This window comes from Hordeum vulgare, chromosome 1H (genome assembly GCF_904849725.1).
Source record: "Hordeum vulgare subsp. vulgare chromosome 1H, MorexV3_pseudomolecules_assembly, whole genome shotgun sequence".
NCBI classification, from domain to species: domain Eukaryota; kingdom Viridiplantae; phylum Streptophyta; class Magnoliopsida; order Poales; family Poaceae; genus Hordeum; species Hordeum vulgare.
The window spans coordinates 158579960-158592402 of NC_058518.1; positions in this window are offsets into that span (position 1 = coordinate 158579960).

Consider the following 12443-nt stretch of genomic DNA (forward strand, 5'->3'; position numbering starts at 1 on the left):
TAGGTTGTGAACAGGTTGAAGGTTTCATGGCAATGTTGAGAGGCTGACATTTAACAGGTGGTAGGCAACGAGACATAACGATAGAAGCGATACAACTAGCATGGCATTGATAGTAATGATATTTGGGGAAATGGTCATCTTGCCTGAGATCCTGCTTGGAAGAAGAATGACTCCGTGAAGCAGGCGAACCGACGTAGTCGAACGGATCCTCACTTTCCGACACGCTTGCGGAACTCTATCGAGACGAAGCAAATCGGAAACAAGAATCAACACACGGTATTCACCACGACACATGCACAATAAGATGCAATCCACGTATGATCCATGATCAGTTGAATATATGCACGACATGGCATGACAATTTTACAAGAATCAAACACTACACATTAAGTGAAGTTCAATATGCAACGAGTTGCATATTGACGAACTCCACATACGAATTATTTAGTTCACTGTCGATTAGGTACACGACAATATTAATTGTGGTTAAACATGGCAAGAGGTGAAGCGTAATTAATCTACCTATCTAGGCATTTCAAATGAGGTCGGAAACGACATATAGCATCTCCGAGATGACCTCATACGTCAATTTATATTCCTGTCTAGATCTGAACTAACATGTTTTAATATTTGTTAAACAGAAAAATAAATTGGTTCACGTGATTCTACGCGTCGTTCCAATCAATTTGCACACAGAGAACATCTCCAACGGAGCTACGGTTAAATATCTACGACTTAAACCGTCTTTTTAACACGATGACTCGCAAACCGATGCAAATGACATGTTTAAGTATTTTTTATCATGCATGAGAGTTGGAAAATATTATTCTACACGAAATACTACAAGTTTTACATGTCTAACTTATTTCGATCCAACGCACGACTTTAAAGTTACGGGCGTTTAAAATCATGCAATTTTCTGAAATATGCATGAGATGAAAAAAATGCCTAAAATCTACACAGCTGGAGAAAAAAAGAAAAAAAACACGCATGGGCCTGAAGCATGGTGCAGTGGCCCAGGGGTAAATCAGGCCCAGTGGACATGTGTGTGCAAAAGAAATAAAACATGGCAAAAAATAGGGTTCCTGGGACTTGAACCCAACACACCTCCTAGTTGTAAACGTGGAGGCTAACCAGTGGGGCTTGGAACCCAATTTGTTCAATTTGCACACTAGAACTACCTGAACTGAGAGTGGCCGGCATTGGCTTGCGGAATAACAGGAAAAAGGGCAAAACGAATAGGGGCAGCTGGGATTTGAACCCCACACCCCTCGAACCACTACGCGCGGCAATGACCAACTGAGTTGAGATGCGTTTTGTGCCAAAAAGGGGTTCCTCCTCTAGATGAACATACACACCCATTGAATCTGAACCTAAAAATCTGAATCTGAAACCGGGCTGTAACTGAATCTGTTGGGATGGTTCGGCCGAGGCTGTGCTCGGGGCGGCGCGGGAAGAGGGGGGTCGAGGGCTGGCAGGGTTATGGTGGCCTCGGGTCCGGCCACAGGAGGTGGACCCAAGGAGGCAAGGTCCCACGGGCTCCCATGGTTCTCTGCAGCAACAAGAATGAGAGGGAGAGATGAGAGGAAGAGCAGGAGAGGTGCAGGAAAATGGAGGAGCAGCAGCAAGCATCTCACCGGCGGCGGAGCATCCCACGAGCGCGGCACCAAGAACCTGCATGCGATGGCCGTGCCTTTTGCTGGTCCCGGACGACCATGGGAGAGCTCCTTGGAGCACTCCGACAAAGAAGAATGGCGTGGGGAAGAGGAAGAAGAGGTGAGGCGGCGACCTTCGAACCGCAGCTCCGCTCCGGCGAAGACGGCATGGAGGCGACGCTAGAGGAAGGGATCCAGCTCCCTAGTGGCGGGAATGGATCAAGGAAGGATCCAGCATCCTCGCGGACGCCTCGAACGCCGCGGGGGAGGCTGCCGACGACGAGGAGATGGTGGGGACGGCGACGACCTTCCTGCTCTTGCTCTGAACCTAACCTTGCAGAGGGGGGAGAAGGAGGGAGAAGGAGGTGGCGGCGGGGAGAGGGAACCCTAGAAGAGGCACGAACGATGCGGGGCTAAATAGGCGACGGGGCTGACGCCTCGACGTCCATGATGCCACGGTGGCAAGCTCTCTCTCACACGCCCGACTCTCTCTAAAGGAAAGAAGGGGAAAAGGGGCGAACGGCGTGAGGAGGTGGAAGGAGAGGGAGGTGGGCTCGCCACAGAGAAGAGGAGATGGGCCAGGAAGCCCACTCTGCTCTCTCCTCTCTCTATGAAACTAAAATAAAACACTTTTGCAAACAAAAATAAATGGATTTTGAATAAATCTAGATGATAAAAGAAAAGGAGTAAAACAAAAATAAAAATACATTTTGGCTTCTAAAATGTTGCCAATGTTTATAAAAATAAGTGGGACATTTTAGGAGACCAAAATTAAATCCATATAATTTTAAATGGGCTCTGATTTTTAAATAAAACAAAAGGAAAATAAAGATAAACCCACAGGGGTTGCCTCCATAATTAATAAGAAGGTTTTAAAAAGATAAGGAACATTTTATTTGATTGAAAACAGAGACTTTAAATCTGCCCCCAAAGAAAATGGAAAAGAGGGAGTTTTTGAGAATGATAACCCACAAGTATATGGGATCGCAACAGCTTTTGAGGGTAGAGTGTTCAACCCAAATTTGTTGATTCGACACAAGGGGAAGCCAAAAGAATATTCTCAAGTATTAGCAGTTGAGTTGTCAATTCAACCACACCTGAAAGATTTAGTATCTGCAGGAAAGTATCAATAGCAAGGTAGTGTGATAGCAACAGTAGCAATGGTAACGAGTAGCAATAGTGACAGCAGTAGCAGTAACAGTAGCAGCAGTGACAGCAGTAGCGACACAGTAACAGTAGCAGCAGCGATAGAAGTAGTGACAAAGTAATGTAGCAAGGACCAGTAGGAAAAACTCGTAGGCATTGGATCGGTGATGGATAATTATGCCGGACGATATTCATCATGCAACTATTATAACACGGAGAGATATGTAACTAGCTCCAGTTCGTCAATGTAATATAGGCATGTATTCCGTATATAGTCATATGTGCTTAGAGAAAAGAACTTGCATGACATCTATTGTCCATCCCTCCCGTGGCAGCGGGGTCCTAATGGAAACTACGGGATATTAAGGTTCTCCTTTTAATAGATAACCGGAACAAAGCATTAGCACTTAGTGAATACATGAACTCCTCATACTATGGTCATCTCCGGGAGTGGTTCCGGCTATTGTCACTCCGGGGTTGCCGGGTCATAACACATAGTAGGTGACTAGAATTTGCAAGATAGGATCAAGAACACACATATATTGGCGACAACATAATAGGTTCAGATCTGAAATCATGGCACTCGGGCCCTAGTGACAAGCATTAAGCATAGCCAATTAGTAGCAACATCAATCTTAGAACATAGTGGATACTAGGGATCAATCCCCATCAAAACTAACTCGATTACATGATAGATCTCATCCAACCCATCACCGTCCAGCAAGCCTACGATGAGATTACTTATGAACACTGAAGAGCATCATGGAATTGGCAATGAAGGAAGGTTGGTGATGACGATGATGACGATCTCCCCTCTCCGGAGCCCAGAATGGACTCCAGATCTGCCCTCCAGAGGAAGAACAGGAGGTGGCGGCGCCTCCGTATCGTAAAACGCGATGAACTCTTCTCCTGGATTTTTTTCGGACAAAAGGGAGTAAATAGAGCTGGAGTTGGAGGCGGTGGAGCTCCATGGGCCCCACAAGCCTGCTAGGCGCGGGGAGGGGGGCCCGCGTCTGGTGGGCTTGTGGGCTCCATGCTCCACTCCTCCGGTTGATTCTTGCGCCAGTATTTTTTATATATTCCACAAAAAATCCTCGTAAATTTCCACGTCATTCTGAGAACTCTTATTTCTGCTCAAAAACAACACCATGCCAATTCTGCTGAAAACAACGTTAGTCCGGGTTAGTTCCATTCAAGGGCAAAAGAGTTTGGAAAAGTAGATACGACGAAGACGTATCAACTCCCCCAAGCTTAAAGACTTGCTTGTCCTCAAGCAATTCAATTGACAAACTGAAAGAGACAAAAGAAAAACTTTTACAAACTCTGTTTGATCTTGTTGTTGCAACTATGTCTAATTCATATTTAGATTTTTAGCAAGATCACAAGGTAACCACATAAGCAATGACATCTAGGTCTCATGGCAAACTCATATCAATGGCATAATCAACTAGCAAGCAATAATAATGAGTTTCAAACGTCAACACTTCGATCAAAACAATCATGAAGCAATATGAACAGGTGGTATCTCGCTAGCTCTTTCTGATACCACAAAACATAAATGCAAAGCACCTTCAAAGACCAAGGGCTGACTGAACATTTTAATTCATGGCAAAGAAGATCTAGTCACAGTCATACTCGATAACAGTTAAAAGCAAAGCATAGAAATCACAAAGGTGCTCTCTAATTGGTGCTTTTATAAGAAGAGGATGACTCAACAGAAGCAAAAATAGATAGGTCGTTCGCAGAGGGAAGCATTGATTTGCAGAGGTGCCAAAGCTCAAGCTTTGAAGACACAGAAAAATAATTTTGGGTGGCATGCTTTCATTGTCAACGCGATGACCAAGAGTTTTCACCATCTTCAATGCTACACATACTATAGGCGGTTCCCAAACATAAAAGTAAAGTTTTGACTCCCCCACCACCGATCAATCACACTCCACGTCTAGCCAAATACTCGGGTGCCGTCCATACCAACAACAATCCAGGGGGAGTTTTTTTTTGCAATTATCTTTTTGATTTGAGCATGGAACTGGGCATTCCAATTACCGACCCCTTTCTCGTGAGTGATAGTGAATAAACACGTATCGAGGATAACACGCCTAGCATGGAAGATACAGATCGCCCCTTGTCACCACATGAGCAGTTCGGGCATGCAAAACAGATTATTTCTTAAAGGTTCAGAGAGAGGCACATGCAAATTTACTTGGAATGGCAGGTAGATACCGCATATAGGTAGGGATGTTGGACTCATATGGAACAACTTTGGGTTTATGGAAGTGGATGCACAAGCAGTATTCCCGCTTAGTACAACTGAAGGCTAGCAAAAGACTGGGAAGCGACCAACTAGAGAGTGATAACAGTCATAAATATGCACCGAGATTAACCAACATTTAGTGCAAGCATGAGTAGGACATAAATCACCATAAACATGAATATCATAGAGGCTATGTTAATTTTGTTTCAACTACATGCGTAAACATGCGCCAAGTCAAGCCACTTGAATCATTCAAAGGAGGATACTATCCTATCATACTACATCATAATCATCATGAAATTCATGTTGGCATCCAAGACAAACCATTATAAGTTCCTAGCTAATTAAGCATGGCATGATAAACTATAATCTCTAAGTTGTCATTCCAACATGTTTCTCTCACAACAAAGTTGAATCAGGAACAATGAGCTAGTCATATTTACAAAAGCAAAATAGATCGAGTTCATACGAGCTTTTCCAGGCTTAGTCACTTCATCATATATCGTCATTATTGCCTTTCACTTGCACGACCGAATAATGTGAACAATAATAAGAGTGCTCGTGCATTGGACTAAGCTGGAATCTGCAAGCAAACACAAAGGAGAAGACAAAGTAATATGGCTCTTTGAAGGATAAACAGATATGCATGCGAGAGCCACTAAACATTGTAACCATGGTCTTCTACCTTGACCCAAAGAAAAAGAAAACTATTTACACGGGAAAGCTCCCAACAAGCAAAAGAAGAACGAGAAATCTTTTTGGGTTTTCTCAAACTAGACAAACACACGAGAAGAAAGCGAGAAAAATAAATAAACTAGCATGGATAATACAGTGGCAAAGTGTGAACATCGACTAACAAAGTGAAAGTGTAAGCATGAATATAAAGTCGGTGAGAAAAACGTACTCCCCCAATCTTAGTCTTTTGGACTAAGTTGGTCTACTCCCAAGGTGGGAAGTAACCGTCTTCGGGGTACTCCAGAGTGGACTGAGGATGCCACTGTTGTGTGAACTCCTCTGGCTCCCACTGATAAACTGGCGTCTGGTACTCGACTGGTAGCTCGGGCACGGGCGCGTGTGGTGCTGCTATGCCTGAATATGCGTAGATGTCCGAGGGCATAATAATGTACCTGCCTAGATGAAGATTGGACAAAGAAGGAGCAGACAAAGTAATAGTATCACGAGTACCCTGACTAAATACCACGTTATAAATCATCCTCTTATTTATATCTTTATCAAGAAAGTCATGGCGAACCATGCTATCATAATCTAGATATCTCTCAGGAAGAAGAATATCTTCTTCCTCGTGCAGTCTAATAGGTATCTCAAAATGTCTAGCAAGATGGGTAGCATCAATACCTCCATAAACAATGCCTTTAGAACGGTTCGTGTTCAACCGCTGAGCTACTATAGTGCCCAAGCTATAAGTTTTATCATTATAAAGGGCTTCGCACAAAACCGCAAGATCTGGGGAGCTAAGGGCCCCAGCTTTCCCACGGCCAATCAAGCATTTTCTCACGAATGATGAGAAGTACCGAAGCACGGAAAAATGTATGCTAGCAGCTCTAGCGCCAGACACTCCTTTCTCCTCTCCTACATCAATAGTATCGATGAAAGCTTCCAAGTCCCGTGGACGAGGTTCATGAATATCCCCAACATAAGGTAATTTGCAAACATTGCAAAAATCATGAAGTGACATTGATACGTCTCCATCGTATCTACTTTTCCAAACTCTTTTGCCCTTGTTTTGGACTCTAATTTGCATGATTTGAATGAAACTAACCCGGACTAACGTTGTTTTCAGCAGAATTGCCATGGTGTTGTTTTTGCGTAGAAATAAAAGTTCTTGGAATGACCTGGAAATTTACGAGGATTTTTTGTGGAATATATAAAAAATATTGGCGCAAGAATCAACCACAGAAGTGGAGCGTGGAGCCCACAAGTCCACTAGGTGCGCCCCCCTGGCCGCGCCTAGCAGGCTTGTGGGGCCCACGAAGCTCCACCGCCTCCAATTCCAGCTCTATTTAGTCCCTTCCGTCCGGGAAAAAATAAAGAAGAAGAGTTCATCGCGTTTTACGATACGGAGGCGCCTCCACCACGTGTTCTTTGTGTGGAGGGCAGATCTGGAGTCCGTTCTGGGTTCCGGAGAGGGGAGATTGTCGCCATCATCATCATCACCAACCTACCTTCATCACCAATTCCATGATGCTCTTCATCGTTCGTGAGTAATCTCATCGTAGGCTTGCTGGACGTAGATGGGTTGGATGTGATCTATCATGTAATCGAGTTAGTTTTGATGGGGATTGATCCCTAGTATCCACTATGTTCTGAGATTGATGTTTCTACTACTTTGCCATGCTTAATGCTCGTCACTTGGGCCCGAGTGCCATGATTTCAGATCTGAACCTATTATCTTGTCGCCAATATATGTGTGTTCTTGATCCTATCTTGCAAGTTGTAGTCACCTACTATGTGTTATGACCCGGCAACCCCGGAGTGACAATAGCCGAAACCACTCCCGGAGATGACCATAGTATGAGGAGTTCATGTATTCACTAAGTGCTAATGCTTTGTTCCGGTTCTCTATTAAAAGGAGAACCTTAATATCCCGTAGTTTCCATTAGGACCCCGCTGCCACGGCAGGGATGGACAATAGATGTCATGCAAGTTCTTTTACCTAAGCACATATGACTACATACAGAATACATGCCTACATTACATTGACGAAGTGGAGCTAGTTACATATCTCCCCATGTTATAACTGTTCCATGATGAATATCACCCGGCATAATTATCCATCACCGATCCAATGCCTATGAGTTTTTTATACTGGTCCTTGCTATGTTACTTTGCCGCTACTGCTGTCACCGCTGTTACTATTACTGTGTCGCTATTCCTGTCACTGCTGCTATTGTTACTCTGTCACTAATGCTGTCACTATTTCTACTGGTTATCGTTGGTACTGTTGCTATCACACCACCTTGCTACTGATACTTTGCTGCAGATACTAAATCTTTGAGGTGTGGTTGAATTGACAACTCAACTGCTAATACTTGAGAATATTCTTTGGCTTCCCCTTGTGTCGAATCAACAAATTTGGGTTGAATACTCTACCCTCAACTGTTGCGATCCCCTATACTTGTGGGTTATCAAGACTATTTTCTCGCGCCGTTGCGGGGGAAGCATAGCTCTATTCTCTGAGTCACTTGGGATTTACGTCTGCTGATCACTATGAGGAATCCGAGAGATCCAAAAACTAAAGTTTTGCCCTCAACTACGAGGACGGGTAAGGAACTGCCATCTAGCTTTGCACTTGATTCACCTTTAGTTATGAGTAAGTTTATGACACCACCTCCTACTAGGAATTTTGATGTGTCGCATGTGCTTGATGATGCTACTTCTGCTGTCCATGATGCTTGTGATGATGCTATGCTTGATACTACTTTGCCACTAGGTGCATTCCTAGATGCACAAATTGCTAGAGTTGCTGTTAGATGTGATGATACTTCTGAAACTGCTGAGATTATTGAAGTAGAACCTGCTATTTCACCTGTTAGAACTAGCTCTCCTAGATACGAATTGCCTGATATGCCTGAGGGTTATGTTATGGAGGGAGAGATAGCTCAGGACTTTCTTGCTTGTAAGGATAACTATGATGTTGAGAAATTGTTGCGCAAGTGGAAAGAAAAATCTTTGAACGCTAGGATGATATACGACTCGAAGTTTGCTACTTCGCCTATCTTTGTGACCGATAAGGAGTATGAATTGTGTGTCGACCCTGAGTTAATCACTTTGGTCGAATCTGATCCTTTTCATGGTTATGAGTCTGTCACACCCTGTTTTTCACCCCAAGTTTTCTGTGTTGCAAAAATCAGAGCTTGTTAATTTTTTTTCAAATAATGCTGTGAGTGTAATGTCAGCCCTTGTTTGAGTGTATGCTTGCTTGTTTGATGACTCAAACCCATGAAAAACTTATTATTTTGCTCTCATCAAAAACCCTTTTCCCTTTACATCAAGATCACCTTCATCTTGTTGGGATACACTACTAGCTCATGAAGCCAAGTGGCACTTCCAACTAAAGTTGGTGATCTGATCCTAATATCATTTTCATTCATTAAAAACATTATTTGGTGATTTAAAATATTATTTTCCTATTTTATATCTATGTCTATTTCTAAGGCCAGTAATGATATTTCCACAAGGAAAATTACTTTCCCGCCTTAGAAAATTCTGAGTAAATTCATGGAAGCTCAAAAGGACATATATTTTCCATACATAAGATTTTCATCCCTATTTTATATTAATAATAATTGAGTAAAACCCTGAAAACCATTTCTGTCTGTTTTAGCTTTTTGAGATGTTTCCAAAGGAAAGTATCTCAGTAAATTCCCATAAAATTACAGGAGCCGTCCCAAATCATATTAGGTGCTCACCTAAAATCTCACCTTGATCCAAGGTGGGGAAGTGCACTTAAAGAGCCCAAAACCCTCTCTGTCCAGAGTAGAGTTGGAACAAGTCTACATTGCAAAGTTTCCCCAATGGAGCTGAAACTTTGCAGAGGTGTTTAACACCCCAAATGAGGACTCCACACCAAGAATGGGATTTGTGAGACTCTGTTTGACCACACTTCCTTTGTAAAGGACAGTACTGGTCACCTTGAGACATTTTCAAGTTTGCAAAGCCAAACTTGTTCAATGGAGCTCAGATTTGGTGGAACCCCATGTTTTTACCCCTAAGACCAAACCTGTTAAGTTTCATTTACAGTGGTGGAGTGGAAGCACCCCAAGTCACTGTCGAACACCTACTGACAGGAAGGTAAAAACCTTCCTAGCCACTGTTTTACCCAATGTCAAGGCCCCAAACTTGGTGGGTTAGAGCACAAGAACACCCTGAACACCCAGTCAACCAGCCCCTCCCCAACTCCAAGCACAAGTGACAAGAACTCCAATTTGAGCTGCAGGACAGTACTGGCAACACTAGTGTTCCTTGCTCCCTTGACCAGCTCGAGCTCCCACTAAACCACAATGGCTAGGCACACTCCCAGCAACACTCAGGACACGTCCCAAGTGCCCCAGAGCGAGCCAACATGCCGTGGCATGCCAAAACTGCGCTCTGGGCACGCTGCAGAGAGCCACCCGCAAGGGGCCGACGCTCCGGCCGGTCCCAGCCTCCCCAGTTATGTCCAAACACTTCCCTGACAGCCCTTCAGTGCAAAGCTATCCCAGGGACCCTCTCCCCCTCGCGCAAGAGCTCAGGCGACACGTGCTCGTGCGCGCCCGACGCGGCCGAGCATGCACGGTCGCTGCAGCTCGTCCCCACTCGCTTTCCCTCTGCGACCTTTGCACCAGGAGGCCCTAAACCACGTCCCGAACCCGTGGTTTCGCAGCCAACACCTCACTGTGCTTGCACGCGTGCCACGGTGAGTCACCGGCATGCCCGAGTCGGGTCACCGTTGTTGGCCTATAAATAGACCCCCCCGGCACTCCAGCACCCTCCAAGCAGCTTCAGCACAACCAGTAGATACTCTCTAGACGCCCAATCGAGCTCGTAGAGCCCCGGTGCTCGAGATCGACCGAGGCCCCTCCGCCTCGGAGCTCCGGTCGATCTCCGGCTACACGTCGGCTCCTGCGCTGCCCGACCTCTCATTACACTCCCCTCAACACCAGGAACGTTTCCCCTAACTCTCCCGAGCAAATCCATACCCCTAGCCCCTAGTTCAACACGAACCCGAAACCCTTCCGCCACGAGCACCTCGTCGCCGGCGACCCAGACCACCTCCGGTGACATCCCGACCACGAGCAGGTAGGCGGAGGCACGAGGAACCCGTTCCCGTTCCTAGCTAGGCCTGAGGACAACGGCAGCCTCGCCCACGTCCATCTCCACCTCTCTGGCCGGAGGTAGGAGAAGGACCCGACAGGTGGAGCCCACCTGTTGGTGTACTGGGGCAGCCAGCGCGCGTAGCCCCTGACGCTGACCCCAGGGGCCTGCAGGTCAGGTTTGAACGTGGCCCGCGCGCGCCTGGTGGCCAGGCCTGCTGGCTGGGCCGGCTGGATCTGTTTCCCTGGCCTTTTTCTTTTGTTTTAATCAAGCAAACTAAATGATTTTTATAAAAAGATTTAGCCAGTAGAAAAATATAATTCTTCCACCAGTATTTTTCTAAAAATGAGTAGTATTTGATTCTGTAATAGTTGACATTTATCGATAACATAAACTATTTTGGTATAATAAAATGATATTAAAAAGCACTTGTTTGCTTCTGTTTGCTTTTAAATAAATATGATTAGCTAATAAAACAATAGGAAACCTTTTTCAAATTAATATCCTAAATTTATTCAAGCCTTGCAACATTTTTAAAAGCACTTTGCGATCTGTTTTAGTGAGAGCTAGTATTTATTTACTCCTTTCTCGACGGTAGAGTTACCGAGTGACGGAGGATCCGGAGCGGAAGACCTCGAAGACTTCGGATACCTAGCTGACCAAGGCAAGCATGCCCTTTTGCCATGACTTAAGTAAATAAAATGACGCATGCTAGAATAGCAAGTATTTTCCGTTGCATGTGATCACGATGCCGGTTCATCATTGATGTGATGGTACCGAAGGCTTATTCGAAGCACTTGCATTTATAGTAGTGATATTCACATGGCTCCTCGGAGCAAGAGCATGATGAGCTGATCCTACCATCTACGAGGATCATGCTACTGTCATGTTGGCTAGTAGAGTATAATCACTGCATTGAGCTTGACCCCGTGAGGGTCACGATATTATCATGTTGACAAGTAATAATAGAGCATTTTATCATGAGCATGATGTTGAGTTAAATAAAGAGTTTATGAAAACCCCGTCGGGTGCCACTAATGCCCGAGGGTGATGATGAGTTGGTGATCACTTTTGCTGAAGTGATGCACCGGTGATTTTGGTGTGAGTATGGTTTCGGAAATGGATTCGATTTATGATTTGTCGACCGTCCCAACCTTACCCAGTACGACCACGATACCCCTTTATGGGACGGGGCTTTGTTGATTACTCTGGTCGGTGCTAGCAAAGAGCCACATTACTAGTGGCGGGAGTGATCGGTGTCACTCTCGTGATGGGGTCGTGCCAGGTAGGACGACTATGCCATTATTATGAGTTCTAGGCACACCGTTGGTCCCTGCATGGTTGATACAGTCTAGAGTCGGTACTCGTAAGACGTACAACATGTGGGCTGGGTACCAATCGAGTGGATCTCTTTGTCTAGTATCGTGAGGGGAAAGATGATGATCGGGTACTTACCTCGGGTATATGTGATATACCGTGAGTCATGGATGACACGGAAGTATTCCGTTTCTCGTGGGTCCAGCGTACTACCTCTGCAGAGTGTAAACTATTCGAATAGCCGTGTCCACTGTCAA